The following is an 8,193-nucleotide window of genomic DNA, read 5'->3' as shown; positions in this document are numbered from 1 at the left end:
CATAAAATGTGTCAGATCCCCAATCTGTAAACTATCATCGAGCAGTACAGGCCATTCAGCCCATCATATCTGTGCCTATCGCGTGGGTCCATGCTGCTAATTTGCCATCTTTTGCTGCTGTTTAGTTAACGAGTTAAACCTTCTCAGCGTCTTAGGTGCTTAAAAGAAAATTCCATGCCATTATTCGAAGATTGAAAAAGGTATTCTCCTTATATCAATAATGCCTATAAAGTCCTGAATTACTACCATTGACTGTAATTCAAAGGTGCTTCATTAATTGTGAAACACTATAAGACAACTCGGTGTCAGCCATAGGCGGTCCAGGTCAGAAGAGTCTGAATACAAGCTCCATTCCAAATTCTTGAGCACAGATTCTACTCTTTTAAGCTAAAACTGAAGTTTCTTCCACTCTTTTGAGGTGAAAGAAGTGCCCCTTTGACACTGTCTACATCAAATACTCCCAGAACAGGGACAGCATTGGGTTAGCTACAAAGTAAGACTACCTCTACTTTTCTAAACTAGAAGTAAGCAAAACTAAAGTTCCCTTAAACCTTTTAAACTGGATGTCATGCCCCTTGACACTGCCTCAACAAACACTCCCAGGACAATGTGAAATGTAGATTTTTCCTGCGATTCCTGGTGAAGGGCTTCTGCCCGAAACACCGATTCTCCTGCTCCTCAAATGCTGCCTGACCAGCTGTGCTTTTCCAGTATCACCCGTTTGATTTTGTGTACAAAGCAAAGCTCTGTCCACCCTTTTTAAAACAGGAAGTCAAAATTAAAAATGAATATGAAATACTGTGTCAAAATAAAACACAAATTTAACAGTTGAACAGAATCTTACACTACAAAACAGAAATTTACTAAATTAAAATAAAATTCTCAGGGTTGATGATGCACCCTAGCCACTATGTTGCCCACTGCTCTCTAAAGGCCTGTGAGCACTGCATGCTCCCTCTCCAGGGACACCCGGGCGCAGACACAACCATGAAAAAAGGGCAGACAGTCAAAAACGACAAGCTCCACCATGGCCAGTTGCCTTGACCTGTTAATGGCCACCTTGGCCAGGCCCAGGAACAGATGCAGAAGAAGCCCCTCTGACTTGTCCACGCCTCCCTGCACTGGGTGAATTCTACATTGATACTCTGATACTTAAAGAAATGATGAGTTTCGTATCAGAGGTGAAGTCTACTCACTCACATTATTGAATTGAATTCACATTATTATAATGTGTACTCAAATTTTGCAATGTCCCCACTTATGGGGCCATCCTAGGTAAACAATACCTCTGTACAGACACTTAATTATTTGGTATAAAGTAGAAAAAAATGAATAAGATGTCCACAATAAAATAAAAAGGAAAATAAAGTACTCAATTTACAGTCCTTCCACCCCAGTCCGTGTCAGCACCCAGCCTCCAAACCATACCAGGCCAAGATTCCAAACCAGTCTGGGTAACATAACTATGCATACTAAGTCTATCAATAGCCTTCTTCCTGAACTTCTGACCCAATATCTCAGTTATCATTACTAAAACACCATATTATCATTATGACATTGGTAATTCTGGAAGCTCAGTTTGGGCAAATTGACTGCTATAATTTCCACAAAGGAATAATGATTACACTTCAAAAATAAATAATTGGTGATGAAATATTTTCATGTATCCTAAAATCGTTAATGTATTATATAAATTATATGGACTGTGTCTTTTTAATTTGTGTTTTTAAAAGCTAGGAGTTGAGATTTTAAAAAAAGAGCTGTTTTAAAACCACTGTTTGAAACCATTCTGAGAAGCACATAAACTGCCATCTTCACTAGGCACCACGCAAACAACTGTTTAAACAAGCAGTAATTGTAGAGTTATAGTCATAGAGTTATATAACATGGAAACATTCCCTTCGGTCCAACTCGTCCATGCCAACCTTAATTGCAAACTAAACTAGTCCCACCTGTCCGCACTTGGCCCATATCCCTCCAAACATTTCTTACTCATGTTGTTACCCAAATGTCTTTTCAATGTTTTAACTGTACACACATCCACCACTTGCTCTGGAAGTTTATTCCACGCACAAACCACTCTCTATGTAAAAAAGTTGCTCCTCATGTCTTTTTTAGATCTTTTTCCTCTCACTTTAAAAATATGCCCCTTAGTCTTCATAAACCTCCAGCACAGGGAAAACTTGCCTATCATTCACCTTACCTATAGCCCTAATGATTTTATAAACCTTATAAGGTTGCCTCTGAACCTCCTATACTCCAATAAAAATGTCCCAGCCACTCCTTATAACTCTGCCCCTCCATTCCGGCAACATCCTGGTAAATCGTTTCTGAAACCTCTCCAGTTTAATAACATCCTCCTTATAACACAGCACCCCAGGCCTTACCAATGTCCTGCACAACCTCCACATGACATCCCAACTCCTAAGGTGCTAAGGGAATGTATTGATGCAGCTTTTCCTGGCAACAAGAAGTTAGTTCGTCTATGGACCAGTTGTCAATGACAGAGACATATTTGCTTGCCAACAACATTATGATTGGTTTCCAGGTAACTGAACAGCTTGGAGCTGGGACTAAATTACAGAGAGAGACAGAAGTACAGTATTCAGTTCTTCAACATCCCAGGAGCAGTCTTCTTGTTGTCTTAAGTCAAAACTCACTGTAAAGCTGAAGCAAACCAGAACTGATAGCAACTTTGAAAAAGTGGTATTTATGCTTAAGGTAGAGGTGGGGCGGGGGAGTGGTGGTGTTGTTGGTAGGGGTGGAGGAGAGCTGAATGGATAGGTGGATTTTGAGCCCAGAGAAAGATAAGAGAGAGAGAGGGAAAGATAAATATAGAGAGAGATAGAGAGATACGGTAGGGCTGGACAGAAGAAGAGATTATTAATAGCAGGGCAGGACAGAAGAGAAGGTGAATATGTGGTAATATCATCTGAGAATAGGAGATAATGGGCAAGCTGTGTTGAAAGCAGTCCATGTCATGTGATAATAGGATTAAGAGTGGGCAAGAATGGGTTGGCTGTGCATATACTGACAGGAGTGGATACAGGAGTGGGTAAAGAAAATGTGGAAGGATGGAATCGGGCTCTAAAGTTCTGAGGAAAGGTCAATGGACCTAAAAAGTTAACTTTGATGTCTCTTCACAGATGCTGCCAGACCTGCTGAGCTTTTTGAGTAACTTCTGTTTTTGTTTCTGATTTACAGCAACCACAGTTCTTTGGTTCTTCTAAAGCTATTGAACTTAATGTTATGTCCTAAAGGGCTGCAAGGTATCTGAGAACGACCATCTTTCCAGTCTTGCTGCTCTCTCCATAATGATGGTGTCGTGTGTGCGTGTGCGCGCGTGAGGGTGAGTGACAAAGGTGGAGTTCATATGTGGATTAGAGTTTTGGTGTATTAAGTGTTGATATAACTGTTTTACTCATTGCTAGAGTCAACTTACTTGTGATGGTGATTTTTGTTCATTATAAAAAAACCTCCTCTATGTTTTCTATCAAACTGAGTCTGGAAGTCAGGTAAATCGGAGAACTTAGTGTATTTTAAAGGATCTTTAACTTATGTGATGACTCCTAAAATAGCATAACTTGATTTCTGGGGTACTACCCAGTAACAAAATATAAAGCTTTAATCCAAGTTACTCACTTGAACATGAAAGTTCACCAACAACCAGGAATTGTCCTGCTGTTTATGATTCACTTTCTTGTAGCAATTTTTAAAAACACTTGAAAGACCAGCATTTGTTGCTCATAATCACACAAAGAGGTGATCAACACAGTCCCCTGTGCTGACAACAAAACTGTTAGGGAAGGAGTTCCTGGATTTTGTCCTCGTGACCATCACTGTCTATCAGTGTTAGATTGTGGGTTTGGAAGGTGCTGTTGAAGAAGCCTTGATGAGGTGCTGCAGTGCATCTTTTAGATGATAAATACTGTTGCCACTGTGCATCAGTGATGAAGGGAGTGAATGTTGAGGGTGTTAGATGGGTTGCCAACCACGCAGCTGTTTCATCCTAGGATGATGTTGAGTTTCTTGATTGTTTTCTTTACTCCCAGATGGGTGTATAGAGTATCCCACCAAAATCCTGATTTGTGCTTTGTAGGTTGCTGAAGTTTCTGCACATCACCTGGATGGACTGCTACATGGACATGAGCATCCTCCAAAAAGCAAGAGTCTTCAACATAAAGACAACCATTCTTTTGTGGCAAGTAAGTCAGAATGCCCAACCCTCACATTCTGAAGCGTGGTTTGCACTCCCAGTTCATGAGAGGATAAAGACCATGGTGACCAGCAAAAATGTTTCAAAGATACCCTGAAAATCTACTTAAGGAAGATTGGTTTGGACCTCAGTCGCGGCTAAAACATGCACTGGACCACCCGGTGTGGTGAGACATGGTTCACCAAGATGTAACTAGCTTTGAAATAGGGAGGTAGGGACAACTCCAACCTCCAATGCTTTCCACTGATTACTGTTAATTTCAATTCTGCTAAGGCTCCTTGATTCTCAACTTGGTCAAATACTCTCTTTGATGTCAAGTGTGGTCCAATCAGCTCAGTTGTGAAATTCCCCTTTTTCATCCATGTTTGAATGACGGCTGTAATGAGATACGTAGCCAGGTTGCCTTGGCAGAATGTAAACTGTACATTGTTTTGTTATATATAAAACAAAACGTTGGAACAAGAAGGCTGTTTGACATGTACAATCATACAATTTAATCAGGAAGTGTCTGCTTGCCTCATAATTGGCTTGGGAAGACAAAGTATTTTTCTGTTAGGCATATTGTCTGACGGGTAGGTCGCCCTTACCAGTGACCCTATGTTTCTTGATTGAAGAATTAAACAAGTTATGGGAATGTGGACAAATGGGAGGCAGGATATCAAACACTGTTACCAGCAAGAATCAGCCAGAGTTGGCAACCCCAATAAGCCTTCACTTAAAAATGTAGTCTAAATGAATATCTTTTATTACACTCAAATGAAACCTAACTTTGTTTTAAAATCTCTAAACATAACCAACATCCAGTGCAATTTTAACATGCATGGGGATTACTCACAAAGAACTTCAAATGAGTCTCAATTTAGGATTATTACTGAAAGCTTCAAAGATGATTTGGAGTTGCTGTGGGTAAAACATGAGACCTTTTCCACTGGGAATATGCTTTGAATTTGACAAGTGTTGAAAGGAAAATCTCATTTAGTGGCCTTTCCTCCTGCCACTAGTAGGCATCACAATGTAAAAGATTAGAGTGGTGCTGTAAAAGCACAGCAGGTCAGGCAGCATCCGAGGAGCAGGAAAATCAACGTTTCGGGCAAAAGCCCTTCATCAGGAAGCCTCGTTCCTGATGAAGAGCTTTTGCACGAAACGTCGACTTTCTTGCTCCTCGGATGGTGCCTGACCTGCTGTGCTTTTCCAGCACCACTCTAATTTTGACTCTGATCTCCAGCATCTGCAGTCCTCATTTTCGCCTATCACAATGTACAAGTCTGACTCAGGCAACATCGTAATATTATGGTCATGTTTTACAGATTTCTTTTCAGTTCTGTTGAAATCAAGTTTTCCAGTTCAATTCTTTCATTAATTGTACTTCCTGAAACAAAAGTTGTATTAATCTGATGATGTTATTGAGGCAAATCAGTATCATCTTTATCGAAATATTTTTCAAAACTGTACGATTAATTTGTTCCCAATGTCCTTGTAATTTGATATCAGTTGTAGTAGCTTCTGTTCCTGTTCCTGCACCCACACTTGTGATTATCTCAAGCATATATACCATTGTCCCCTTCTATTTTGCATCTACATAATGCCCTGTGGCAATATTATTTGATAGCATAGTGTTTGTTTTCACACATATGCTTACAACAACTAGTTTTTCCGAAATATCTTTTTTGACTCCTTCACTGCTGCTATGTTACCAGCCTGCTTATCCAACATCTGATGTGGGATGAGTAGAAATTTTCTCCAAAGGAATATTAGAAAGACAGAAGCCATTGTCTCGAGTCTCTGCCATAAACTCTCCTCTCTGACCACTACTCCATTCTTATTCCTGGTAGCCCTTCAAAACAAAATGCAGATTGTGAAATATTTTGGTGTCTTTTTTGATCTTGAGTTGAGCTTCTGACCACACTTCCAAGCCATTGTTGACACTGCCTTTCCACAGTCACAGCATTTTAAAATAATGTATTAATTCACAGGATCAGCTAGACCAGCATTCATTGCCTACTTCTAATTTCCCAGAGGGTAGTGAAGAGTCAATCGCATTGCCGTGGATCCAGAGTCACATGTAGGCCAGACCAGGGAAAGGTGGCTGTTTCCTTCCCTAAAGGAGTTGAGTGAACCAGATGGGTTTTTGCCTGATGTTTGCTTCTACCTCTGTGTATCTCTGTGGAAACCGTCAATCATGTGTGTGTTATGTCTATACTTCATTTTTCCTGACTGGTTTCCCATATTCAATCCTCCTTAAGCTTGGAGTAATTCAAACTCTGCTGTGAACATCTTCATGTGCCCCCAAGTCCTGTTCATTCATTAACCCTGTGGCCACTGACCTGTGATGGCCCCTGGCAAGTAATTAATAAAGCAAGAGGAATTTTGTCATTTATTGATAAGGGGTTGGAGTTTAAAAATAGAGATGTCTTTATACAACTGCAAATGTGCTGATGAGGATGCACTCAGAGTATTGTGTACAGATTTTGTACCTGTACTTATGAATGAATTAATTAGTTAATTGGATTGATTGATTTATTGTCACATGTTGCAAAGTACAGTGAAAAGTTTCGTTTACGAGCAGTGCATATCATAGTAAGCAAGGATGTACAGATAAAAAAGACTTAGAGGCATACAGTTACATTGCACAGGGTGTGCGTTAGAGGAGATCAACATTAGCAAGATGAATATTATTTAAGGCTAGGGAATTCATTTATCTGTCTAATAACAGCTGGGAAGAAGCTGTTCCCGAACCTGTTGATGTGTGTGTTCAGGCGTCTGGATCTTCTGCCTGACGGAAGAGGTTGGAGGAGATCATTACCAGAGTGGGATGAGTCTTTCCACAGGAACGGGCCATGTAAATGGAGTCCATGGATGGAAGGTTGGCTTCCATGATGGTCTGGGCTGAGCACACCATCTTCTGTGGTTTCTTAAAGTCCTGGGCAGAGCAGTTGCCACACCAGGCTGTTATGTACCCAGACAGCACTCTGTCAATGGTGCAGCTGTAGAAGTTGGTGAGGGTCTTTCTGGACATGCCAAATTTTATGAGCCACTTGAAGAAGAGACATTGTTGTGCTTTCATGACCATTGAGTAGGAAGTCAAGGTCAGGTTGTCAGTTACCTGCACTCCCAGGAACTTGACGCTCTTTACCTTCTCTACCTCAGTTTGATAGATGTAGAAGGGGCATGTTCTCCTCTTTTCTTTCTGAAGTCAATGATCAGTTCTTTGGTTTTGCCAAAGTTGTGATAGAGGATGTTCTCATTGCACCATGTCAAGGCAGTACAAAAGCCATTCACTGGGAAGAACTGGTTGATTAATTAAAAATGGCTAAACAAACTCCGCCTTTATTCATTAAAGTTTAAAAGAATGATAGGTGAACTTATTGAAACATCCATGATTCTGAAGGGGCTTGACTTTTCAGATGTTCCACTAGTGGGGGAATCCCAAACTAGGGGGGGCATAGTTACAGAATAAGGGGACACTCATTTAAAACTAGGATATGAATTCTTATCCCAGAGAAATGTGGAGGCTAGATCACTGGAAGTAGTTGAAGTGGAGGCAGATGTATTTTTAAAATATCGAGGAGTTTGGGGCTACGAGGAGCTGGCATGAAAGAGGAGTTCAGGCCTGGGCAAATCAGCCACGACCTTATAGAATGGCAGAACAAACTTGAATGGCTGAATGGCCTGCATCTGCTCCTATTTCTTATGATACTTTGTCAAGAAATGTCTTGATTTTCAAATTCTTCTGTTTGACATTGCTTCACCTCTCCTTGTCTTGCCCCGCCAGGACATCTGCATTCAATTTGAGAATCTCTGATTTGAATTGCTCCATAACTTAGCTTTGGTGCCAAAGTCCTAAATGCTGGAATTCCATCCTAATCTTCTTCTTTTTCTTCTTCAAATTGTTTTTTAAAATCTCTTTGACCAAGCTTTTGGCTTTCTGCTTTGGCATCTTCTTATCCAACTTTACATTTAATTTTCCTTGGAACACC

The 8,193-nt window shown here is 40.5% G+C and overlaps 1 protein-coding gene across 1 annotated transcript in view; it reads left to right on the top strand.

The window, feature by feature from the left end:
* The first annotated feature begins 4,186 nt into the window (after positions 1 to 4,186).
* eps8a (EGFR pathway substrate 8a, signaling adaptor) overlaps positions 4,187 to 8,193 on the top strand; it is a 220,019-nt gene continuing 216,012 nt past the window's right edge. Inside the window, exon 1 of the mRNA XM_072562187.1 lies at positions 4,187 to 4,205. The gene's annotated coding sequence lies outside the window, so the exon portion shown is untranslated. The remainder of the gene's footprint in view (positions 4,206 to 8,193) is intronic.

Source organism: Chiloscyllium punctatum, chromosome 44, assembly GCF_047496795.1.
Source record: "Chiloscyllium punctatum isolate Juve2018m chromosome 44, sChiPun1.3, whole genome shotgun sequence".
NCBI classification, from domain to species: domain Eukaryota; kingdom Metazoa; phylum Chordata; class Chondrichthyes; order Orectolobiformes; family Hemiscylliidae; genus Chiloscyllium; species Chiloscyllium punctatum.
The sequence above is the reverse complement of the archived record's forward strand: the minus strand, read 5'-3'. Positions and strand labels throughout refer to the sequence as shown.